Here is a 27,534-nt window from a genome sequence, read left to right on the forward strand (position 1 = left end):
CACTTAAATCATTTCTTTCCTAAAATGCTCTTGTTTATTACAGCCACAGTAAAACAAACTAAGACAGGATGCTTGCTGTCATAATGGCTCCCAAATTTGACCTGTTATTCATCTCTCATAATATGGTATGACAAGTGGGTAGAGAAAGAAAATCAAAGTTACCAGTAAATACTGTGTAAAGGACTTAAAAAAAAAACAACGTGTGTCACTGTAATTATATTATTAGAGGACCATTCAGACTTCTAAGCCTATACCTGCCTATGCTTCCATGTAATGCATGCAGGGATGCTGACATGCCTTTGCCTTTGATGGCAGAATGACTAATTGTTAACAGAATAGGAAGAGCACTGTACCATCTCATGAAGATACTTTTCCCTTGTTATTTAGCACTATAAAATATTCCTAATAGTGCTTGTAACACAGATCGCTTTTTTAAAAAACCAAGTGAGTTCTAAGAATGATCAAGAGATTATATTTTAAGCAGCAATGCATGGAATTTTATAAACATCTAAAGACATAAAAATACAGATGGGCATTCAGTGGCCCAGCTGTAACAGCTGTACCCAGAGGGGCACAGTGATAAATGTCCACTGCCGAGAGATGAGTAGACATCACACATGTGTGTTTGAAAGGCAGGCAAGAGTCTTCCATTTGACTTATGGTTACTCCTACTTTATGGAGGCAAGATATTGGCCCTGCTCTGTGTATATAGGGTCTGATCTGGGAGTAAGTAAAAGCGAGTAAGGGAATCAGATGGCAGATTATGATAAAGACTCCCCTTTCATGTTCCAGCTAGTACTGGAGCAGAAAGATAAAAGGTGGTGATTGGTAGAATATAGTGAGTATATTAAAGTCCTCTGGATGCAAAATGACTCCTAAATGAATCTTGCATGAATTAGGCACATTCTAGTGTGGATAAACTCATAGGAAAAGACGCTCCTCTGAGTAAAGTTGAAAGAATCTGTGCTTCAGGAGGACAGTGATTCTAGAAAGGAGGTTGGCTCAGGCCCACCAATGAGAGAGACCACAGGAACAAGACAGGCTTCTTCTTTGAAACCGGTCTCAGATGTATCCTAATACTCAGAAATATCTGTGGGTATACCATTGAATAATAGCAAACATCTTGCTATTGTGTTCCTACCCTGTGATAGTCAATATAATCAGCTCAAGGATACAAAATATATACTTTATATATGCATAAAGTATGCACCCAGTGTGTTCATATGTGTTATTAGGAAAAGCCAGTTGAACAATATTTCCCAGGATACAAGTCACTCACAATAACTTGCGTACTCATCCTTAGCATGCCTGTCCAAAACACCAGCAAGAGAACCATTCTCTTCTGTCTATTTCAAATCTAAGTTAGGGTATCCAACTGCACATTAAACAGTATATAGCTTAAGCTGAATTCATGACCTTCTGATGCCCATTGTTATACCTGTTATTATCATTAATTTTAGCCCTGGTAGCCAACTCTTAAATCAGTGGGATTGCACCACCCCTTCTTGCTTCATCCGTCATCATCACTATGTTCCTTCTCTCTTGCCTGCTCTCTGTCTGACACACGCCCCTTTCCCATACTTCTATTTCTGCTAATGTCACCATCTACAAAGGACAAATTAACTCCCATCTTCTTTTCATAACCTCCCATTGATTTTTAAAAATAAAATAGAACTTTATATATGAACTTATATATGTGAAATTGTTCACCAATGATGTAGTTGCTTGGCATAGAAATTCTGGAACCTTTGCTTTGTGGTTGTTAGGGTCTGAAAATCCAAACAACCCAAGCAGGCACAAGAATCCAGCAAAGCAAGGTCTTTATTTGAATTAGGCAGCAAAAACTCTTCAGTCCGGGACAGGAACATTAGCTTGGGAGCTGACTGCATCCTCAAATGTTCATGTTAGTAAGTATTTAAGCAGCTGCCAAAAGTTTTTTCTACTCAGGCCATTACTGGTCCTTCAGGGCTGCAGAGCAAACCCAGAAGCTGAACTGTGAACCCGAGTCAGAATGCCATAGTGTTTTTAAGCTCCAAAACCACAAACATCTGTGCCAGGTTATGCCATCAGTCAGGATTTAGGAATAGGGGACTTCCTTAGGAAGCTGTCTTTGTGGTACACCTATCCTGTTCCCATTGTTTTGGAAACTACGTTTGGGGTATTTCTTAAAATCAATGGAAGGGTTACTTATCTTGCAAATTTCATCATGCTGTGCACTCTATTTACTCAGTGGACTTCTTGATTCTCCATGTCCCCTGAGGCCTTTGAGTATAAAATTATCTATGCATTTGACCTTTCTGTCACCACTGATAGAATGACCCTTCTCCTCGCTACTTTTCTCTGCTTACACATTTTTCAGAGTATATAAACAAATGTGGCTGTCATTTGTGTGTGTGTGTGTGTGTGTGTGTGTGTGTGTGTGTGTGTATACATATAATGCACATATGTGTACAGGTATGTCTGGATACATCTGTCTGTGCATGTATTAGTAGAAGTCATATGTCAGAGGCTGACTTTGGGTATATTCCTCCATTACTCTGCACCTTATTTTTTGGAATAAATTCTCTCACTGAACCAAGAGCTTGCTCCTTTGGGTAGACTGACTAAGCAGTGAGTCCCAGGACTCGGCATGTTTCTACTTCCCTTCCCTTTGTCTCCATAGGGGTTGCATTTATGGTGTATGCTATCAAGCCCGGTTGATGTAAGTTCTTGTTGGTCCATACCCAGATATTACTGCTTGTGCAACAAGCACTTTACTGGCTGAGGCACCTCCATGGTCCCTGCTTACACTGATTTTACAGTCAAAATTGCCTCCTCAATAACAATGTGAACAGTTTCCATATTTCAGATTTATTTGGGCTTTTCAAATGTATTAATATGTTTAATTTTCTATCATCTGTCAAATTTTGAAGATGTTTGGGGGTGTTTTAGTCATTAAATTTCCTTATGATGGGCGTTATTATGTGGAAGAACGTGACTGTTGTTAAAAAATATATGTTCAATTAACAAAAATATATTAAAGGTCACTTAAAATAAATAAAATTTGAGTCTTACTGGGATAGAGCATTTCGAAGTCTGGTTTGTGTCATGATCAGAACTTCTGCCATGTTAAACCTCAAGTGAGGTTGTGTCTTCTGAAAGGAGATGGTGTCTGTAACTTAACAATGCCATTTGGTTCCCAAGCACTTGAGAATGCACATGAATGGGGTCAGCTGTTTGGGTGTGGTCATAGGTAAGTATGTAATTAAGAGTCTGTACAGTGGGCATTCATTTTCACAAGATTTGAAATTACCCAGGAAACCCTTTTCCTTTTGTGACAACATTTAGGAAATGGCTTTGATTGGCTTTCCCTTGCCTGTGATGTTGACAGAACACAGTGTCAGCCACAGTGTTTTGATGGATAGATAACAAAAAACAAAACTACAAAACAAAACAACAACAACACAACAACAACCCCCCAAAAAACCATAAAATGCAAAGTGTATCCAAGCAAATCTTTTATCTCTCTAGAGCTTTTACAAATTATACTTTCTAAACTACAGATGCCAGGCAACTAAAATATCTAGGTAACTTGTATTGCTCAGTCCTTCATGTACTGTACAGAATACACACAGATCCAGAGGAGTACAGCTAAGGGAAGAAGCCAGACACATGTATTTCTGTACTGAAAAGGCACAGTTACTTTTCCTTTTCTTTAGTGGTTCTCTGGTCTTGTCAGACATTCAGAGTCATGAGGCTTGACTGTGGTGCTGGGGAGTCCCTGACTTAGGGTTCCACGGGCATGACAAAATACCCTGACCAAAAGCACTTTGGGGATTGGAGGGTTTCTTTTGTTTTACATTTCCAGGTAATAGTTCATTATCCAGGAAAGTCAGGGACGAAACTCAAGGCAGAAACATGGTGGCGTGAATTAAAGCCGAGTCCATGGAGGAGTATTGCGCATTGACTTGTTCTCCATGGCTTTCTCAGCCGAGTTTACTATACCACCCAGGACCACCTACTCCATGTGGCATCACCCAGTGGCCTAGGTCCTCCCACATTAATTACCAATTAAAACAAAGACAAAAAAAAAAAGCCTCATAGGACTCTAGTTTGTGTCACGTCGACACCATCCTAGGCAACACAATTCCCAAATGATGACAATCTATTAGATGGACAGATAGCTGTGGTTTATTTGTATGCTCAGGTCAGTTAAAACTGTACAAGAAAGTTAACATGGGGAATTATGTGCAGTCCAGCCACTTAAAATAGAGTTATGACTGAAAGTAAACAAGAACACCTTGTTCTAGATATTTCAAAATTCTCATCTGAAGCGTAGGGTTTTAAAACTTGAAAATGAATAGAGTTGATTATATGTCTAAAAATAAAAGGAGTTTTGTTATAAGAAGGTTTCATCTAAATCAATCCTACCCAAGTATCATGGATAATTAAGTATATCTAACATTCTAAATGATGTTTTTATTCTTTTTTAAAATCCTAATTTCACATGTAGACATTTTTTCCCCATTCCTATACCTTTCAGATATCAGAGTATGTTAACAATGAGAAGCAAAATCATATTATGTGTGCCTGTATGTTGTGACTGTGTGCATGTGCACCTGAGTGTATATATGTGTGTGGTCTGTGTGTGTGCAGGTGCTCATGTGTGTGTGGGGAGACAGGTAAGTATATGTGTGAAGAAGCAGGTGAGGTCAAGTGTATATGTGTATGTTTACATGTGAAGGTCAGAGGTCAATCAAAAGACTCTTCTGTCCTTTCTACCTTAATTGTTTTTTTCTCTTTTTTTATTTTCATGTGTATGTAATGTGCATATATGTGTCCTCTTCAGATGTGCGCACATGCGCATTTGTGTGTGCATGTGTATGTATACCTGAGGTTATTACTGAGAGTAACATTTGCTGGTTTTCCACCTTAGACCCTGAGGGAGAGGCTCTCAATCAAACCCTGAGATTGCCCACATGGTTAGGCTTGCTACATCCCATTCAAGATGCCCATGGCATCTGGAAGTCTGAACACGAGCCCTCAGGCTTGAATGACAAACATTTTCATCTCTAGCCACCCCACAGCCCTCTTGCTCATTTATTGACAGGGTTTCTTACTGAGTTCACAGGTTTGGTTAGACTGGCTGTCAGGACAAGGCCAAGGAGTCCAGCTATCTTCACCCTCCCTATTTAGTTCAGAGATAACAAATATGCATGATCATGCCTGACTTTTATGTGGGTACTGGAGATATGAACACAGGGCTTGCCTTTGCATGCCAACCACTTTACTGACTAAGCCTTTTCCCCAGCTCAAACAAAACAAAACAAAAAAAAAAAATCACATTTCTGAGATCTGTATTTTGTCACGTGATTGTATCTATTGCACATTTCTAAGAGGGCCCTACTAAAGTAAAATCTAAATTGTAGCATCCCAATTTGAATTAATGTGAGTACAGCTCTTGCTTTTCTATATAAGCTATGTGCTCCAGGTGCCCAAACGTAGGCATTTCTGCACCACAGTTTCCTTTGTGGTATTCCCTGGCCCAGATCCCAAAATCTGACCTTTATTTTATGGTATCTGATCAAATGTTACTTCCTTTGTCAGCCCTCCACTGAATTTTCTGGGAAGCAAGTTATTCTTTTTTTTTAATACATAAAACAACTTTTATGTATCAATTTTATGGAATTTATTACAATGCATTGTAATTTTTTGTTGAGGCCCGTTTCCTCCTTTAGAGAATAAACTCTTTGTGCTTAGGGAGCCTGTTTTATGCCTCGCTATATCTTCCAACTGCATTGTGTGCTGCAGGCCTCCAATAGCTGCTCAGTGAGAACATAATTCACTCTGGCACACACAGGAAGGCAGAATGATAGAGAGGAAAACTCCATCACTCAGCTTCAGCTGTGAATTTTAGGCATGACCAACACTTTTGAATATCGGAGAGAAAATTCACTTGATACTAACACCCTGTATTTCCCTTGGAGATACACTAATGCCTGCATTAAAGTGCGACTTTACATATCCCATCTGTGCTGAATAACTAATATGCTAACCATGTTGATCTTGGGTCAATGGAAGGATATGGGATTTACCTTAGCAATAGAACAGCCATTTCTTTTCACATGCACACCTAAGACTTAACCATGTTGTGTATGGAATTGACGGTACAGAATTGAACCACTGAAAAGCTGTTACCATAAGCAGGAATATTGGTCATGAGCTGAACTTAATTTTTTCAGCTATCATTCAAAACAGAATTATGAATCATTAAAGGTATTTCTAAGTTTGGTGTTCCATTAGGCACTGATGGGTTCTTATTAGATGCTTTCATCTGACTGTTTTCAAATGATCGCTGAAATTTTAATTTACTTGAAATGCTAAAATGCTAAGGTGTTTGCTATGACATGTTTAATCACTTTTTCATTTTAAGGCTAAAGATGAGAAATCACAAGGGAGGGAGGGAGGGAGGGAGAGAGAGAGACAGACAGAGAGGGAGAGAGAGAGAGAGAGAGAGAGAGAGAGAGAGAGAGAGAGAGAGAGAGAGAGAGAGAGAGAGAAAGTTGTCAGTATTAGTGCAGAGAAATGAAAGATTTGCAAATGCAATTCCATGTAATTAGGGCGGGCATATACATTGTTATTGTCATCATTGACTTCATGAGGAATTATTAAAGCTCTTTAAAATATTAACATAGTGTGCTATGTAAAATATTAACACTGTGTGCTACCAATTGAATCACAGGTAGAGAAAGCGTCTCTAAGAAATGTAGAAATCTGAACTGAATTGACAAGTATTGTACCTTTTCTGATAATTAAGCACATTTCTATCTGAGCAAAATAAAATTATGTGGAACTCTTTCCTAATGCCCATTCATCCACTTATACATGCGTGTTATGCATATTTATCTCTGGCTGGCTCAGAGCTGTGCTCTTAGAAACAAAAAGTTGCCAAAGGCATGGAATATACATCTCAAGAGACTATATGCATAACAGAGATAATATACAAACAAACAAACAAGAATTGGAAAACTCCTTAATGTTATTTAACAACAACACAGAGATACACAGAACACCATTCAAGTAGTTTAGGTCAGCCTTAAGGAGGAAATAACTCAAGGACGAGTGCATTTGAGCAAGTGTCACAGCCAAGTGAGTGGGAAGAAACATGTGGTTTCTTCTCTGTGGAGGACATTTACTGCACAGTGCTGGCCTCTGCCCAGCCTGTCTTTTTGTTTATTACCAGCGTAGCTTCTCCCTTTGAAGAAGCTGCTCCCTCTTCAGCATTTCTTATATGATATTCACATCAAAATTGGATCTCAGGAAAGATGTGAAATCTCTTTCAGAAATATTTGCATTTTAACAGAGGTCAAACCCCCTTAATCATCACCATGGAATGGAATCCTCAAGTGCTGAGAGCTCTGGCATCCGTTAGCCAGCACACTCTGTTGGCCTGGCAGGCATGGCGGGAAGGCATTCTGTGGGCATTCAGAGGTGATATTAGTGGGGTTATTGCTAAATTTCAATCCTAATCACAACTTCTTGAAAATGCTTTATTCTATTTAGTTTTTAGCAGGACATCTAAACTCATGCTTACAGACATGGGAGCTAGGTGGACTTATGACAGAGTCCTGGAAAAGCAGAATAGTGATGAACCAGAAACAAAACAAAACAGAGCTCCATAGAGCAAAACCAAGCTACAATTTGCTGAGCTTTATCTGTGATTTCCATAGTGGGGACCGGGTTCTGTGATGTCACTGATGATGTGTTTGACTAGGCACTTCTGGAGAATGATATAGTCACTTCCATGGAAAGTCTCTTACATGCTGTGCCTGTGGCCTGGAGGGAGACACCTTGATTGACATGTGTGAGGCTCTAGGTTCAATCCTCTGCATTCACAAGCATGCTCTCCTGGTCAAAGTTCGGATTTCAGCTCTCTGTATGTGCCAACACAACTCAGGCCACATAGCTCTCCCAGTCGAGTCTTTTCTAAGTACTTTTTATAATGCTTATGCAAATGTTCCAAGTCACAAATACATGCTATAGTCTATAGTACACACACATAAATCATAAAATACTCTAAAATATGCATGCACCTTCTTGGTAGCACTCAATACACATCTTAATTTCTGTTGTATTGCTGGGAAGAGATTCCACAACCAAAGCATCTGGTAGAATAAAGCATTTAATTGGAGGGGGGAGGGTATTTACAGTGTTAGAGAGTTGGTCCATCACCATCATGGTGGTGTGACGCTAGAGCAGTAGCTAAGAGCTTACATCCTGATCCTCATGGCTCAGGCAGATAGGGTAAAACTGGGCCTGGCAAAAGCTCTTGGAACCTCTGAGCTCATCCCCAGTAACACACCTTCTCCGGCAAGGCCACTCATCCTAATCCTTCCTACACAGTCCATAATCTATGAACCAGATATCCGAATAAATGAGCTTATGGTGGCCATTCTTAATAAACCATCATGTTATGTATTATGCTTAATTATGCCTAATGCTGATGCCTGAATGAATATTATTTTAAAATGGTTATTCTTACATCTAGTTAGGACATTAAAACTTTAATTATGACTATTATAACTTTTGTGTTCTACTAAATGAATTTGTACCAGCATCTTTGTCACCTGTGAGGAACGCTGAGTTGCTGTTCTGTAAGAACTATCCTGCAAATTCTGTGCCAGTTACATCAGACTTTTTTTTGTTTGTTTGTTTGTTTGTTTCTTTCCTTCCTTCCCTCCCTCCCTCCTTCTTTTTTCTTTCTTTCTAAGAAAGGCAGACTGTCACAAATGGAACACCACATGATTGGATGTATCCAGAATCATGGAAGTTTAATTAGTCTACATTTTACTGCAAATGTACATTAAAAGGTGGTTCAGAGATTCTAGAAGGGGAGCACATGTATTCGTGTACTCTAATAGAAGACCATCCCACCTTTACAAGAGTGTCGTCTGTGACTTACACAAAGCCTCAGAAAGGATGCACTTGGAGCAGGAAGGGAGGAGAAGGATGCCCACCTCATGAGTCAAATCTTCAGATTTGAACCTTAGTGACCAAGGAGATGCCAGATATCACAACTTGATCACTCACGCACCCTATGTTACATTTCTTTCTTTATCTGTTCTGTAGCTAAAGAGATGCAGGCTAAAATATGGGCTTTTTTTTCATTTACAGTTGGTGTTTTGTGTGCATTTCGCATCAATTTTTCAGAGACAGTAGTGAAAATTTTATTTTCCTAGCATCTAGAAGACATTCATAGTTAAAACATAACACGGAAGATGATTTCAAAGTTAATAACACTATCATACATTTGTAAATGTCTATCATAAACAAGTAAACACAACTAAAGGGCGTTTCGTTCTCTGTGAAAATGAACACTATATTTAAAGAGCTTATACTCCAATTCTGGAGAATTTAAAAAGTTTCTGTAATTTTGTCCACTGTGGGCATTCCATGATAAAATAAACATTATTTGTTTCTTTTAACTGGGAAAAAAATCTTCCATCCAAAATGACCACTTTCCCCCCTCATCTCTATTCTTTTTAGTAACTGAATTTGTTTTTAGACGATGGCACACCTGTAGGTAGAACATACTGACCACTTTCACCATCATCCATCTCCACCCCCCTAACATGCCTGCCCAGCTCCCTCTTTGCCCCCCCCCCTCAGCCACGCTTATACCTATTCATTTTCTTTGGTGTCCCACTGACTTTAACCAGGTCCATCTGTGTGACCACGGGTCCGGAGCTATTGAATGGAGGCTGTTGGGTGCAGCCATGGTTACACAACTGAGGATGTGGATTCCCGTCTCCTGGAATCTACCAACATCCAGGAACCCAACAGTAAGGGGTAGAGTCACATCACCTCCTCATCTATCCACAACTGATGTTTGACACGGTATGTCTTGTGTGGGCCCGTTGCAGCACCTATCTTTTGTGAGAAATTTCCAATTTGGGTGATGGTGATTAATGCCTTATCTCTAAGCTATTTGCTCTTGTTACTGCTACTCTATTTAAAAATAAAAGTCACTTTATCCAAGGATTCTCCTCTCTGACTACATAGAAATGTCTTCTACTTATCAAGGATCTACTATATGTCAGTAGATCCAGTTTTGGAGGCTTTGTATTCAGAATGTTCCCACTACAGTAGGCTCAGCCTTCTCTGGTGAAATTTGTCCTCTTTTTCATGCCTTTTCCCCTGGAAGAGCAGCTCTTATCTCTTCTGCTTCTACAGCTTGACCACTCAGAGTGTCAAGAAACTGGCTTCAAAACAGATCGCGACCCTGACTAACTCTCTGCACTACCACTCCTCTTCAACAGCCTCATAATCATTTCTCACTGGCATCTAATGGCTTTCTTCATTTCTATACTTGAATCTTAAAAATCAACCTTTTAACACAGTGGGCAGAATGACCTTTCAAAATGTGAAACAGATGCAGTCACTCTTGGCTGGAAGCCCTTCAGTTGCTTCCTGTATCACTCCGAGCCACACAGAGACTCTGGTTAGTGAGCGTTCGCTTCCCCTGTGATTCCACTGCTCTCCTCTTGCCATCACTTTCTTTCTAGCACTGCTAACGTCTATGCTTCAGACACCCAGGGGCAGGTGCCTGTCCTCAGTTCTTGGCTTTGCCATTTTCTTTGCCTGCCATCTTCTCTTCTGAGAACCTGCTCAGCGAAGTCCTTTGTTTATCTCAATATTTACTGCCTTAATTAAAAGGTCAGCACAGTCCAGCATGGTGATGCACGCCTGTAATCTCTGCACTCCGGGAGGCAGAGGCAGGTGGATCTCTGTGAGTCTGAGGCCAGCCTGGTCTACAAGGGGAGTCCAGGAGAGCAAGGGCTACACAGAGAAACTGTCTTGGAAAATCAAAAAACAAAAACCCAAAACCAACCAAACACTGATATCTTTTATATTGTGATGTGCTGCCCTCATTCGTATTCCAAGTCACTTTGTCTTTTCCTTCATTTGTCCTAATACTTTTTATTCATTTTGCTATCCATATGTGCTGTGCAGTTTACACACACTTTACACACTTTAATTATGAGCTATTTGTTTATTTTCTATCAAAATTAAAATTTCCTAGGTCAGAAAAGTTTTCCTTGCATATCAAGTTCACACGACACAGTAATCTTCATAGTTTCCAATGAACACAGTTCGTTCCCCAGGGACGAAGGTGCGAGGGACCTTAAGAGGTGGGAGGAATTTAGGAGTTGGCTCAGTCATTTGTGGCCATCCGTATCTCTCTTGCTTACTGCCTCACCATATATTTTCTGTGTCCCACAGGAAATTTCCCAAGATGTCGCCTACCATCAGGCCCCTTACCGGAGGATGAACAAATAAAGCTACTCAGTCTCAGAAACTGTGAGCTGAATAAATACCTAAACCTTATAAATGCCTTATAAAGCACCTACTAACCTCCAGTATTGTGTTGTTGCAACAGAAAATAGATTCACGCCTTAGCACAGAGTCAAAGTTCAATAATTTATTGGAGAAAAGGCTGCAACTACTCAGACTCCCTGAAGAGTCTGTTTCCCTTGAACAGCTTCATACTATACAATGGAGAAAAGTCCTGTATCTTCATATTTTTCATATTCCAACATTCTAAAACCATTTCTTCCATTACTTAGCTGAATTACAGTGCACTTTAAAGCTCTACCTAAATCACACGTTTGATAAAATCTTGCTGGAACAAAATTTGATTTGTAAAGCTTAGTTTGATTCTAAATTTTAAGTAAAATGATTGTGTGTATATTGGTCTAATGATCAAACATTATAAGCCTGATATTTTATTCTTAAACACTAATATTTTCTAGACTCATACAAGTTCAATATTCATTTATTTAATTATCCCCTCAGTTTTATTGTAGATTTCCTTAGGTATTAATTATGTCCCCTTTATCTTTATGTTATCAAGATCTGTTGCATAATTTAATTATAATAGGACAGTATAATATGTTCAAGAGCCAGAAACCCTTATAATCCTTTCACACTTAATCCTGATATTTAGCTCAAGAGCAAGATACTGGTGGCAGTACCATCATGACATTTACTATGAAAAATCTGTGATACAGAAAGGGAGGGAGGAAGGGGAGAGAAGATATAAGGTAGAGCTGAACACGTGTATTAAAGATTTGGCACCCCAGGATCCATTATACCTGTTATGGTACCTATTCTAATGTCTTAATATATTTTAGTTATTTAGGGGAGTGTGGGATAGGAACAGACTCCGTGAACTCAGTGTATTTTGTCATAAAACTTCTGAATATGGCTAGATAAATAACAGCTAAACTCCTCAGGCAGGATATGTATCCTGCATACGTGCCATAGTCTTTGTTACAAATTCTTTGCATTGAATCCTGCCTATATCCACATTGTCATTAATCATTATATTCAATATATGCTTTGGGGACCAAATTTCTTCTGTTTTTTTTTTCCCTGCCAGCAGAATGCATCAGTAAAAAGGATGCCTAAAGTGCATCCAACATTCAGAATTAACAAGGAAGGGTTCCCAAAGACAGTTTTGGTCCTCAATTAGTACATGAAAGCCAAAACTGGGCCCAGCTGCTCTACCAAGCTCCAGGCTCTGACAGCAACTGTTCAGCTGAGCTGGAGACATATTGGAATAGTACATTTTAAAAAATCCCTGAAAGGAACCATCATATTTGGATCAGGAAACAGGACAGCCTGCCAAATCCATGCTGAAATGAAAGTTATGTTTTATGTGTTCATGGCATTTTGTTTTGTTTTGTTTTTACCCTTTAGAAAAAAGCTTTTCACAAAATTGTTGGCAAAGAAACAAAATAAATTATGTTTACCCAGGTGAAAGCAGAGTAAAGGATGGAAATACTAAACTTAGTCAATAAATTAGACTTTTGCCTGAAATTCACACACAAGATGTAAATATTTGAATTGTCATCTGTAAGGAAAGTGAGTCTAAGGGACTGACTGCTTGGGGCGGGGAGGCATAGTTTGTACTTAATTCTGTTAGGCCATTTATAATTCATCAGCTTGGGCAGTGGATAGCTATGACTCCATTATCGTTTTTAGCTATGTATTTTCTCCTTTTTTCCTATGCATAGCCTTCCAGAAGAATGTCTCCGTTCATACCTCTCCACATACAAAACCCTCATTCACATGCCCTTGCATTTATCTCAACACTTGGCATCTTAGTATTTTATTTACTCTCCAAGCCATCCTAACTCTTCCTTGCTTTTCATGGGAGTAGAGAGCCGCATTCGTTTCAATATCACATGAGCCACTACAGAGCCTAGGGAATCTGTGTGACCTTTCAGGATTTCAATTTTCCATTTACAAAAGGACGGCCATAAACATTTCATTTCAGTGTTGGTTGGGACAGCATGTGAGATAAATTCATCTAGCCCCCAATTTTCATTGGACGCCTTGATTATACATGAGCCCCGTGTCCATTCTCTCCACAAATTGTCTTGGTTGAAGTTCTCTTTATCTTAGTGACTCTTTCTAGATCTTCCACATTTTCTTTGCTTCTTACATCTCTTATCAGTGGTCCTTTCCAATATCTATGATACATTTATCGCAGTACTTAACCAACTTAAGTTCCTCTTCATATTTACCGTTTCGAGAAAGTTGGCTGTGATACCTCTTATGGAATAGGGAGGAAGGGTGAGTAAATTGTGGATGAGTAAAGAAGACTAAATTATTGTAGGTATATTTGCTCTTCCAGTTTTTGAGTACCATGAGCCTAGGTTTTCTCTAGACACTAAAAATGGCCCCTGTCACGTTCAGGACCTGTTGATCAGCCTTGATTCTCGTTTTTCCTTCACACCCCAGATGTTCCACTTTAAAAACAAGTTTCCAAGCTCATAAATGTACCCCATCTCCATAGTTACTCTTCTTTCACTTTTATGTCAGTGACAATGGGTTATTTTTCCCCCTGAAACTAAAGACAAGAATAATAGGACCTGGAGAAGTGGCCCAGGTGGTGAAGTGTTTGTCATACACGCGTGAGAACTAGAGTCCAGAGCCCCGAAATCTATGTAAAACCCAACCGTGGTGGCACCTGTCTAATATTTTCAGTACTGGGAAAGAAGAGGTGGACAGATCCCCCAAAGTTCAGTCAGTAGCCACCTTAGTTAACTATTCACTGAGACATTCTCTCTCAAAAAATAAGGAGCAGCGCAATAGAGAAAGATACCCAGTATTGACTTATGGCCTCAGTACGTACATGCACACACACAAGAGCATGTACATTCACACACACACACACACACACACACACACACACACACACACACACACGACCAAAACCAAACCAAAACCAAAGTACAGATCAGTAAATGGAAGCAAATCTACTTGCCTGGAGGCTGTAGAGGGTGTCTACCAACAGAGTCATAAGTAGTGGTATAAAAGAAGGATCTAGAAAGCAATGTGGGGAAGAGTGAGCCTGCTGGGGAAAATACTTTAAGTTGGTGGAGAAATGTGATACTCCTGATCACCTCTCCGTACAATGGAGGCCACTCTGTTAAGGGACACTACTTTGCACACTCAATAATTTCACCTTTCTCTCCTCCTAAGGAAAGAGCCTTGCAACTCACAGATGCTTCTTCTAGTTCTTTTTAGATATAAAACTGTGTGTTCCTCTCATTGTTGGTTTTGATTAAGTTTTTAATGTATAATTTTATTATAGCTAGTTATATTTTAACACCTGGTTCTAATACTTAAAATCAAACTTTTTGACTAGTTATATAATAATTTGCTGCTTTCTGCCAAGCTATCACCAAACCATTTGGTTTGTTTATGCCAATTATCAATGACAACCAAAGGATAAAGTAATCATGAAGCAACATCTTAGAGAGGTCAGAAGCTTGAGAGAGTAAAACCCAGATCCTGGAGGTAAAACCTACTGCTCCAATTTAGAGTAATGCAAAGGAGTGCATGTTAGCTTAGGGAAGAATCTTATAAGGTCACTTTGAACACACTGCAGAAAAATCCAGAAAGTTTTTTCATTGTTTTGAACTCAAAAAATTCCACAAGGAAGAGTCGAATGTAAAAAATAAAAATAAAAAAGTGTGTGTCTGTGTCTTTGTCTGTGTGTCTGTGTGTGTGTGTGTGCGCGCGCGCGTGCGCATGTGCGTGTGTGTGTGTGTGTGTGTGTGTGTGTGTGTGTGTGTGTGTGTGTTTTGAAGATTGCATGAAAGTTTTAGCATCAAAGCATGTACTAATATGTAGGGAAAGAAAAAGATAGGGTTATGATAAAACGAAAAAAATGACAAGGGAATTAAAAGGTGTCAACAGATTACAGTGACCTCAGAAATGAGCTTTATTAAACTAATACCTTGTCCATTGTTGCAGGAGAATAGAGAGATATGGTGAGGGTCACCGTACTCCCTCCCTACAGCGTGCTTAGCTTTGGACTTATGATAGGACTTTCCCTCAGGAAAAGGTACTCAGCCCTCTACAACTGACATCTGGCAAAAAAGGAAAAGTGCAGTGAAAAGATAGGAAGGACTCTGCCATTTTGTGTGGGATACTTGGCCTCCACCACAGCACATATCGGTGTCATAGCTCCTGGTACTGACTAGCACAGATGACTCCAGATAGCACCAAGTCTACTGAGAGGTTTACAGTCACACCTAGTTGAGAACTATTGTTTTAAGAGATTCATCTCTCATGATTCCTTCTCCCCGGTTCTTTGTGTTACTTGTCATGGTCTAATTAAGAGTAAGAAAGGAATTAGAAAAACAGGAATTTGTTATAGTTTGTGCCACAATAGCAATGTTTCAATATTTGATAAAAGAAATCCACTGCTTTCTGCATGTTCCGGATGAGCTGTAATTCTGACTTGTTTGATGTCATATTGTCTTACTGACTCAATCTTCTCTATTCTAAATCATTCAAACGTGACAAATGGAGACATTATAACATCCAATTAGAAGAAGAATTGATGGATTTTTTTTAAAAAAAGGTTTATTTCTTTAAAGATAAGGGGTTCGTGTCTTGGGTATGCACCCTCATCTCCCCCTTGTCCCCCAACATTTATATCGTGTCAATAAGACATGGAACGTTTTGGGAAGTTACTAGTGCAGAAGCTCACATTCCTCAGGCACAGCAACAGTGACAACCTTGGCTGTCATACTGCAGTAAATAGTGTGGTGCATTACAAAATACATTTCTGTGGTGGAACAGTAGACACAGAACGCCCCTTCTCTTCTCTGTTTCCTAAGGGAAATATTTCTTGGAGGGACTAGGAAGCTACGTCTTACCCTCCTCAAGGAGTGTATGAACCAAACGTCTGCTGTGCACTCCCATGGCACAGTTTATCCTGCATAAAATAAGATCGAGTACCTTTTGGTGCAGAAAAGTTGAAAGCTTACCTGAAAGTGGGACTACAAATATAAAACAGATTTAAATGGTCCCTCTCTCGTATTACATTGTAAAGGCATTAGGGGGAAATGCTAGGGAATTTATAACTTCTTCCTTGCTCCCATAGCTGAGAAAAGGGCATCAGAAATACAGTCAGGATATGCAATGTGTCTCCTGAGCATCTAGGATAAATGTGATGGGGTCTGGATGGGAGAATGGAGAAGGATATAGTTACTCCCCAAGTACACATAACATGCTACTATAAGGTTACTTTGAAATTTGTTTTATTGTCGTGTTACCTAAACAATAATGTTATTGCCTGGAGTTATCAAATAAAGACAGCCATTGACAGCGTTATTTGATCATGCAGCAGTAACATCCCTCTTGACAAGGCAAGTCAGACAAGGCTCTCCCAAGGCTGGACAGTCATTCTAACTAACTGTACAACTGACTAGAAACCATAGGCTTGTTGCAAGAGAGGAACCCCCCCCCCAAAAAAAACCTGATTTCCTTATTTATTTCCAGGGTCTGTTATAGCCAATACTTTCTAGTGCCTGAGGAAGATAATAAAGCTAAATTAATTTTAATCATGTGTGTGTGTGTGTGTGTGTGTGTGTGTGTGTGTGTGTGTGTGTGTGATCTGTTGAAAAAAAAAAAGAAATGGAAAAGGAATAAAACTAAATTCAGGTTCTTTTTTTTTCTCCTTTATTAATTTATTCTTGTTACATCTCAATGGTTATCCCATCCCTTGTATCCTCCCATTCTTCCCTCCCTCCCATTTTCCCCTTATTCCCCTCCCCTATGACTGTTCCTGAGGGGGATTACCTCCCCCTGTATATGTTCCCGCTTAAACTAAGGCACCAGCCAAGGACAATACAGGCGGTAAACCTTAAACCCCTACCCAGATCTAGACAATGGACAGAACACTCTCCACAGTAGAGTGGAGAGTGGGATATTACTTTCTCACATACTCTGGTGCCTCACCTTTGACCATGTCCCCTGGAGGGGGAGACCTGGTGGCACTCAGAGGAAGGACAGCAGGTTACCAAGAAGAGACTTGATACCCTATGAACATAAATTCAGGTTCTTACTTCCCATTATGCTCCTGAGAATATTTGCTGGCAAATGTATACATTTCTTTATTTTATTTATAAAAGTGTAGCCAATACAGCTCTAGGCTTTAATGTCTTGGGAAAAAAACAACCAACAACCAAATGTTCTTCTTTCTATGTAAGTCTCAAATGAGAATTGAGGTCCTCATCTATCCCACAGTTCAGCAATCATTTCTTTCCAGAAACCAGTTCATTATTTTCACAAATACTCTGGTCCCTATAATTTGATGATAACAATGGATTATAAAGTTACACCTTGCAACAACTTGCCATTAATGTGCTATAATAGTGAACCATCAGGACATTTGGAAATAGGCTACATGAAAGAAATACCATTATGCTTAGAAACTGACAGACAAAAGATGTGCAGGGTTATTGTCTTTAAGACGTTAGGAGATGCAGCATAGACAAATAGCACACAGGATGGAATGAATTCAGCAAGTGAAAATATGAGCAAATAAACATTTTAGAATGCTTACTATGAGACAAGAATTTAGGCTTTTCTGAGTGATGTGGAGACTTGGGGAATCAAGGAAGACTGTTGAAGGGTAGCAATATAGAGCAGAAATAGTCATTTTGGAATCTTAGTTATTTGTGAAGAGAAGAATGACCTTGCCTAAAGAAGAAGAGAAAGAGTAAAAATAAAGAGCTGGGTGTGGTGGCTCACACCTTTAATCCCTGCACTTGGGAGGAAAAGGCAGGCAGATCACTCTGAGTTTGAGGCCAGCCTGGTCTACAAAACGAGTCCAAGACAGCCAAGATACCATAGAGAAACCCTGTCTCAGAAAACTAAACCAAATTAAACCAAACCAAACCAAACCAAAACAGGAAAAGTAAAGGCTGAAGCTATCCAAGTCTAAATCTATCATAAAGCAAGGATGAAAGCACTGATTGTTTTCTTATAGACATGGTCAAATCAGTACCATTGGGAGTGGAGAAGCTTATAATTTACAGTAGCACAATGAAAAATAATGATTCAAGTAATAAAGTACTGTACTAGAGCATGGCAAATTATTCCCTGGGGTATAGAGACAGCCATGATAAGAAGAAAAGTGGACTTTGAAGCATGACCAGGAGTTTCCAAGATGCCATATAGAGGGAGGATTTTCTGAAACATAATGAAGACGCAAGAACATATAACATGAAGTAAGAGAAGCCAGGAGCTATGCAGAGCCATGGCTCAGCAGCTCAGACTGCCTGCTGCTCTTGTCAATGATTCAAGTTTGTTTTACTGTATCCACGTCCAGTGGCTTACAACCACTACACACACAGCTCCTAGGAACCCAACACTCCCTTTCAGCCTTCATGAGTACAGTCATCAATGTATGCACACAGAGAGAAACACACACATAGACTTATAAATAATAGTAATAGTAATAGTAAAAGTAATGCTAATACTAATACTAATACAGGAATAAGAAGTCCAAATACTCTGGATGGACTCAGATCATATATACTCTTGTAAAAATGGGTTGCAAAAATTAATTCCCTCTTTTGGAGGAAGGAATTGCAAAAAAAATTATTTTCTGTGAATTTTGAACATATAGACTGGAATCATATAGGACAGGAATTAGAATGATAAGTGGGTAGCTTGAGAGTCTCCCATGTGCATCCTAGTGAGACATCCCTATTGTTGAATGTTTATTCAACAGAGGTGTCAGATGTTACAGACTATAATACCTAATCCTGGATGAGTGTCATCCAGAGTGTTGAGTAGGTGTGAAGGTCAAGACCACACAGATGTGAAATGAAGACTTTAGTTGCTCAGTATCTGAAGCTTCAGACTCTACAGTGGCTGGGAAGACCATGTAGTTGTCTCATCTTTATGACCATTTCTTCACTGGTAAGTTGATGTTGATACTGGTCTTTCTCCTGTGGCATCATTGAAATAACTTAATTATATCTGCACACTGTCTTTGTTTAAACACTGTGTGCAACAGAGGAAGACCTCAATCAGTACCAGCCAAGGTCCATGCTCATCACTACATTGCCATAAGAAATAGTCCAATGACTGAAAGACCAATCATTCTTTTGATAAGTAAGTTGGCCTTGGTTATCCTTTGAAGCAACGGATTTCTGAATTAGGGAAGGAGATGACAGATAGGCAAAGCACTTCAAAATACTGTTGGCAATTGTTCAGCCATTACAGGTGCCATGCAAAGATAGAAGGCAAAATTAGATTTTTTTTTCCTCACAGCTTTGACCTTGAGTAATTAGAAGAATGATTTTTACCGTCGATATCAGTGAGTTACAAAGATTTCTCAATAGTACCCGTCCTAAGGGTTATTGGAGCTTTAAGTTGGATAATTAATAAAAGGAACAGTGATAGGCAAAGTATAATCTTTCAAGAGATTTATCCATTAGCATAGACTTCATCATTGTCTTCATATAGGCAGACACATCTGCATAGACTAAGAGCCTCATTTCCCCTGATAATTCACTGCCTCAGAAGAGAGATGATCCAGCAGGAAGAGCTCGAAGGAGGAGTCAGACAGAAGCAGAAACTAGACTCTCAAGACAACCCTCTTTTAAACCTGATTGTTCACAGAGGCTTCTGGTTTCAGGGGAGCTAGGCATCTTTCAATACTTCTGTTTACACAGTATTGAATTTAAAGCATTTAGATGTATGGTCCCTGCTCCTGGAATCTGGGATACTGTGTCATCGTGTACATTGTAAGTCTAAGAGCTTGAACAGTTGAGTGTCTTTTTTCCACTGTTCTATTTCTAGTCCACCTCCCCCTGATAAACAATGTGTTGGGAATGTTTGCATTTATGTTTTCCAATAAGTGGTAGAAGTCTGGTGATAGAGAAGACAGGAGAAAGCAAGGTACTGCCTGGAGCAACACAGAAAGGCTTGACAAACCACTTCAAGTTTGAAATGGTAAAAAACCATGCTAAATGAGGTCACCGAAATTCATGGTTTATGGGATTTTTCTCTCTAGGCTTATGCCTGTGATGCAGGATGTAAAACTGTAATGGTAAGAAATAAGAGAGGGAGGAGAAGTATTCAGGGGACTCAGAGGTTCGCAGTGCTCCAGTGTTCAGGAAAGGAGACTTCAGAAGAGCCTTTATCTAAGGGTAACAAGATCCAGCCTCTACGCAGAGGCACTTCATTAAGCATGCAGTTTCTCAATGGCTCCCAGAGAGACTCAGAGTGCTAAAAAAATAGCCCTGAAGAGCTTATATTAATAGAAAAAGTAGATGTAAAATGCAAGTTATCAGCATCTTTCAGGAAATGTCAGATGCTAATAAGTGCTATAGCAATGCTATGAGCGGAATATTAATTGTAGAAATTGGATCATGATGAGTGAGTGGGAAAATAGCATCTGGAGATCAGAAGGAAGACTCAGAAGCAATGGCAGAGGTTTAGCCTCCAGAAAAAAAGGGTCTATGCTTTGGTTAGAAAGGCTATCAGCGAAGATATCAGGATGAGCGAACTCATGAAATTAAATCACAGTAAGGCAGCTGCAAATACACATCCAGTGCCTGTCACTGTTCTTGCCCAAAGTAGCTACCTTCTACACCACATTATGTGGCTCTCCACCTCTGACATCCCGCCAAAAATTCATTGTTGGTAAACAAAGGAAGGAAATTAGTAAATTTTATATGGCTGAGTAAGTATCATCATAGGCATCCAGAAGATCATTCTTTCTAAGATTTTCATCAATTTATGGGTTTCCCAGTCTTTTTTCCCAGATCAGTAGGAAACCACCATCCCAACCAGGGCCAGTTCCACAAATGAACGCCACATAACAATAGATTACCAAGCAGTCCACGTGTTCTACCTTGGTAGGGGGTCACGGATGAGTGTATCACATGTTCAGAATTTCCTTGCTAAGTTAGTTGCCCTGCAGCATTTCTTGTCTTGAGGTTAACGAGGTGAATGGAACATGGGGAAGGTGATGTTTCTGCCCAAAAGACTCTGCTACATTTCTTCAGACTACAAAAATCATACCTGCCCACTATCGTTTGTTAACTACCTGTAAGTTACTCAAGGGCAGAGATATCTAAACTTGACTAAGATGTCTTTCTTTTGTGAAGCTCTATATTGCTTGAGTCCCTGATTTCTAATCTCATTTGGGGAAAAAATTAGCTTTTATACTTTAAAAGAATTTTATCAATTGAGAATTTCATAGATTGTATTTTGATCATATTCATTTACCTTCTTGAGTTCATTCTAGATCCACTCCTTGTTTCATGTTTACCTGTGTTTTTTTTTTTTTTTGCCTTAATTCTTTTTTTAAACCAATTGAGCCCAATTGGTGATGCCTACATACTTTTGTATATGTGGCCATTCACTGAAGCATGGTGGAGCTACCAAGTCCCACCCCCTTAGAAAACGAACTCTCCCTCTTTCTATAGTCATCGATCACTAAGAGTTTCTAAGCTGGTCAACACAAAGTCCCACAACTGGCCAAGGGGCAGAGAAAGAGACTTTGGAGAGGAGCGTCTAGTCCCAAGTGGGAGCATCTATAGCACACTCCTCTCTCTTCTCTGGAATTAGGGGTCATTGCAAATGAGGGGGTGAAAATACTGTAAGAGCCGTAGGAGGGATGAGTACAATAAAGTAGAGAGTTCCAGATAGAGCTGGACAGGTGAACATACAAGCTCACAGCTCTTGTAACAGCACACACACAAGACCTGTGCAAACTCAGCAAAAAGTGTTTAAAGAAGGTAGAGAAAGAAAAGTTCTCAGCAAATTTAATTTTCTTTGATGCCTTCTCCTATTATTGTTATTTTGCTTGTTCTTATTTGGGAAGAGCTTGGGCTACATGCCTCTATATACTTAACTTCCAAGTTTCAGGACTATACTTTTTACCAATATCCAATCTTTTTTTCTCCTAGTTTTACTAATGATGTAGTAGTTGTCTCACTTTGTTGGTTATTTTCATATGAAACTGAACGTTCTAGAACATGACCTGGTTAAAATCAGCAGCCCCATCAGGACCTCCATTTCACCCATTGGAGTTTATTTTTATTTTTATTCTCTTTGCAATTTAAAAATCTATCATAAATGCAATTACATTTTATTTACCACCTCTGAAGAAAGGGAAATAATTATTTTATAAATGCTATAGAATTTAGAATGAATATGATGACCTGAGGTGTTATTATAAACTGAATAATCCCTTTTGATTTGTAAAGAATAAGTCAATGACTAACATCACAAAACTACCCCAGCCTTTCCTCTTTTTTTTTTTTTTCTCATCTTGGGATATAATTGCATCTATTGTGAAAAGCATACCAGCATGCAATGAAGTATAATTAAAAGTAGATTTCTCCTCCACTAGTGTGATGACAGCGCCAGCACAGTGGGAGTCCAAATATAATAGAAAGTCAGTTGGGTGAAGCTAGCCAGGAGCTAGAGACCATTTGCTCAAACTCTTTTTACTTGGTGTCATGTGGCTCTCACAGAAAGTTTATTTGTGAATTGGGGAGAATAAAATCATAAAACTGCATCATAGATGTTTCCAGAGACCTCTGCATTCGCATCTTTAGATCTACGCAGACATCTATGCTGCTAATTACATTCATCAACCTTTACCTGGATCTCTCTACGTAGATAACACTGCTCTCAAACTATTGGTGCTTCTGGCTGGCCTTACAGGCATGTGTCACCATGCTTGGCTTTAGCAGTCATCTTTTCAAACTATCTAGCAACCATGGTTAAAAGTCTAATTATGGAGCAAAGTATGAGTTGCTAATTTCCTATTCACTTTGATATAAAGCACTCTCATGTAACTCATTTGAGATATATGAAATACTTATTAGTTCTACATTTAAAATTTATTATAATTTAAAATTTTTCAATTAAAATATAATTACATTATTTCCCACTTCCTTCCCTCCCTCCAACTTCACCAAACCCCCTTACATTCATGGCCCTTTTCTTAACTTGTCACACACATAAATATATGAGCATACTGTGCTGAGTCCTTTTAGTGTTGCTTGAATCTATGATTTTAGGACAGGCATCTTTGTATTGGATGACCTATTAGAAGGTTCATCCTCCAGAAAGACTAATTCGCCCTCTACATTATTTTTTAAATCAGATTGTATTTACTTTTGGGTGTATACATGTGAACACATATGCACATAAATGCCATGGTATGCACATAGATATCAGAGGACAAATTGTAGGATTCACTTCTTTTCCTCCACCATCTGGGTCCTGAGGATTCCAGGGTCTGCACCAGGCACCTTATCTTCTGAGCCATCTAACTGGCACGAGCATTTTCATTTTATTTATTTATTTTTTTTAGCTTTCAAAGCTTTCTTAGGGAATGAGGAAACTTGAAACCATATAGCTGAAAATCTATTGACATTAAAAAATTAAGCAGAAGAACTGTCTTTTTTGAGAGCAGCTGAACATGATGCTCCAATGTTATAGAGAGAGAATGTGTGACTGACCAGGCAGCAAACTCTCTGTTATCTCTTAGTTTTGGAAGCTACACTTCCTACTTAAATAATAAGTTTATTCCTTCTCAAGTCTCTGATGGGGTTGAAGACTACCTAGTTATAGATTCACAGTAAGGCTTTAATAGGTTAGGATTTAAGAAGATGTTTTAAGATCTCAAAAGATGTCTTTAAAGTTGGTAAGTATAAGATATGATAGAGAATGATTTGGGTACAAAAGTTTAGGCTCACCTAGTAGTGCAGATAGCATTTCCCTCAAGGTTGCCAAATACAAATGAGCTAGCCATTTTGAATTAAATTTTATATATGGCTTTCCTGATTGTTCTATAATGGTTCTTGCTGTATGCAGTTTATTATAAATAAATATGTTCCATATGTATTAGGAAAAGAAAAAGAGACACCTGAACATTGGAAACTAAATATTAAAGTATAAAGAATGCTAATGGATTGGCCATCTCTTAAAATGTTCACATAAATTAAGAGAAAGATGTTTTGTTGCTTGATTGTGCCATGATTGGTCCCCAGCAAATGCCTCTGTTCTGATTGAACAGGGACCTTGTCAGAACTCCTCACCCACTCTGAGGTACATGCCAGATGAGTAAGCCATCTTTTCTTTCTACAACCTACCCAGATGGAACTCAAAGGTTTCCAAAGAAATTTTACTAAGAAGGACAAATAAATGAAACAGAGGCTCAAAAGATGTACTCTAGAGACAGAAATACAAACAAGGGTGATGATTTCAGAATTCAGATTTCTGAAGTAGTTTAGATTCTGTGTGTGTGTGTGTGTGTGTGTGTGTGTGTGTGTATTTTAGTGTGTGTGTTTGTGTGTATTTTAGTGTATGTGTGTTTGTGTGTGTGTACTTTAGTGTGTGCGTGTGTTTGTGTGTGGCAGTTTAGATTCTGTAAGTGTTTGTGTGTGTGTGTATTTTAGTATATGTGTGTTTGTGTGTGTATTTTAGTATGTGTGTGTGTGTGTGTGTGTGTGTGTGTGTCAGTTTAGATTTTGAGCCTCATTCTGTAATTGAGGCAAAAGCTCCATGAACAAGACAAGGACCCTTGAATAAAGTGAGGCTGAACCACACAGCTGATTTGGGGTTTTTTGTTTGTGTGTTTGTTTGATTTTGCTTTTGTTTTTTGTGGTAGTTTTGTTTGTTTTGCTTTGTTGGTTTTTTGTTTGTTTGTTTTTTGGTTTTCCAAGATAAGGTTTCTCTGTGTAGCCTTGGCTGTCCTGGACTCATTTTGTAGTCCAGGGTGGCCTAGAACACATAGAGATCTGTCTGCCTTTCAGAGTGTTGGAATTACAGGCATGCACCATCGTGCCTGGCTTCCTTTTAGATTTTGAATGTGTGTTTATATGTGTGTGTGCATTTTTGTGTGTGAGTTGGTATGTAAATGTTCACACTCAAGTGTGTGTATGTGGAGATCATAGGTCAATGTCAAGTGTCTTTTTTGATTATTCTCCATCTTATATTTTGAGACAAAATCTGTCACTGCACTTGAAGCTTGCCATTTTGCCCCAATGTTTGGCCATCTCCATCTCCTTGGTCTCTCTCCCCGTAACTAGCATCACATGCACAGCTACCATCAAACCTAGCTTTTATATGAGTACTTGAAGTCTAAACTCAGTTCTTCCTGCTTTTATGGCAGGCACTGTAAGCTGAGTCATTAGATGGATGCAATGTGGTTAACTGACCCTCAGTTTAAAAAAAAATGTGTGTAGTCATAATAAGGCTTTCATTTTAAGCACATGTGTAGAGCAATACATATTTGAAACATTTCATTGAGATAAGAGTAAGACTTTAAAATATTAAGATTTTATATTGGTTTCCTTTATGTTACACTATTCTTTTTTCCTAAATTGACAAATAGTCTGAAGTCCATTTCTATACCTTTAAGAAAAATCTATTAAGGTCACTTAGCTGAATTTACATAAGCCATCAACTATTGATCTGTAGATGAATATTTATTTACACAGCTTTACTTTGGTTCCCGTGTTGAATCTTTGCCTTTTAACAATGTGTTAGAGAAGAGCTTCTTGCACACGTATGCTAGAGGAAATCAAATGAACACGCTTAGTGATCACTGTGCCGAAGACATCATCATGTCAATCACAGTGATTCCATTACATGGAAACACATCAGCAAGCTGGCTTCCTTAAATCATGCCAGGAGGGGAGGACGACATGCTCACATTCTTATGTGTTTAGCCATTAGAAAAGAACATTTAATCCTGACAGTAGAGTGTTTCTCAACTGTATAAATCATTTATGTATATTTGTTTTATCTTATTCTCTAGATATCTCCTGTTTACTCTAAATCTCCCCAGCTGAGCTTACCAGAGAAGAAAATGATAAAATTCTGTTGATTAATCATTTCAACTGAACGCGCAGAAAAAAAAATTAGAAAATAATAATGTAAAATCAGAACACAGGCAGGAGAGCCTTGGCACTTCAATCATCCACACCCAGGCCTTCAGAGCAGCTATCAGCAGGGCTTTGAACAGGTGAAGTCCATAAAGCTCATCCTTCGGTGCACAGAGTCCTTTGAAGGAGGAGACTGGTCTCCTTCATCGGAGCATCTGATTGACAGCTCGTGAGAAGAGGAAGTGCTGAACTTGAGGAACATCCCCGGAACATCTCTTCTAAATGATGTTACGCAAGCTCAAGATAGGAGCGGCTTATGTATTGGCTTCAGCCCTGGAGGAGCTGGAAGCCTAGGGCAGGGATGAAGAAGTAAGATGAACAGAGCAATTCAGTGCCTAACAAAGGGTGTCGTGTGTCTGCACTACAGTTACAGAATGAGCATGTCCTGTTTCAGAAATGCAGAGTGAGTCACACACCTGGTGTATCTGTCATGACCTCCCTGCGTTGTCATTGGCATACCTGTACTAAGTGCTCGGTAAACGCTACTTTCCTCTCTCCAAGCTGTATCAGAATTAATATTTGCAAATGATACATCACTGTTTTCTCTGCTCCCTGAATGCAAGGTGGCCAGCTGCTTCATGCTCCTGCTGCCGTCACAGAGTATGCCCTCAAACTGTTAACAAAAACTAACTCTTCTGCCTCTGTTGTTTTTACTGGTATTTTGTTTACCACATCAACAAGTGACTGGTGCTCCTGTTTCAAAATCTAAATAGAGAAACTTAGTAAAAATAAGTGCTATTTATCACTATTCCACATTACACCTACGTTTCCTTGGTTCATACCGTCTGACTTTGTAGAGTAATTTTTTTCCTAATACCATATTAATTTATCAGGACTGTTAAGTTTCAACTTATAGTATATCCTAGGCTTCAGCTTACTTAAAACAGTGCCCGATGCAGTCAAGCCCACGTTCCCTCGGTTGACATATACACTTTGATATTCTGTTTTGTGTTTACCTCTTGCTTACTTTTTCTTAACAACTGGCATATGTCTAGGTGTAACACTTTGGAGTTTTGAGTGAAGCACTTAACCAATCTTTTAAACTAATAATTAAATTAATATAATCTTATAACTAATAGTAAAAGCAATTTGAATGTCAAAAGATTCCAAACACTGTCATGTCACTGCAAAATTATTTGACTTTACCCATAGAAATATATATGCCAAGGAATATTAATTTCTCCAATAAATATGATATTGCATCTAGAAAAGTACTTCTCAGCCTTTCTAATTCTGTGATCCTTGAATACAGTTCCTTATG

At 38.9% G+C, this 27,534-nt stretch overlaps 1 protein-coding gene and 1 long non-coding RNA gene across 2 annotated transcripts in view; one reads left to right on the plus strand and one right to left on the minus strand.

Annotated features, from left to right (window-relative positions):
* The window catches only part of CNTNAP2 (contactin associated protein 2), a 2,010,562-nt gene that overhangs the window by 1,102,834 nt on the left and 880,194 nt on the right, over positions 1-27,534 (minus strand). The gene's annotated exons all lie outside the window — the stretch shown is intronic.
* On the plus strand, positions 1,780-27,435 carry LOC311600919. Its single transcript, XR_014780412.1, has 3 exons — positions 1,780-1,907; positions 11,263-11,340; positions 26,147-27,435. It is a non-coding gene; the product is annotated as an uncharacterized lncRNA (long non-coding RNA).

The sequence above is a fragment of the Acomys minous genome (assembly GCF_964271855.1).
Source record: "Acomys minous genome assembly, chromosome: 6".
Taxonomy (NCBI): domain Eukaryota; kingdom Metazoa; phylum Chordata; class Mammalia; order Rodentia; family Muridae; genus Acomys; species Acomys minous.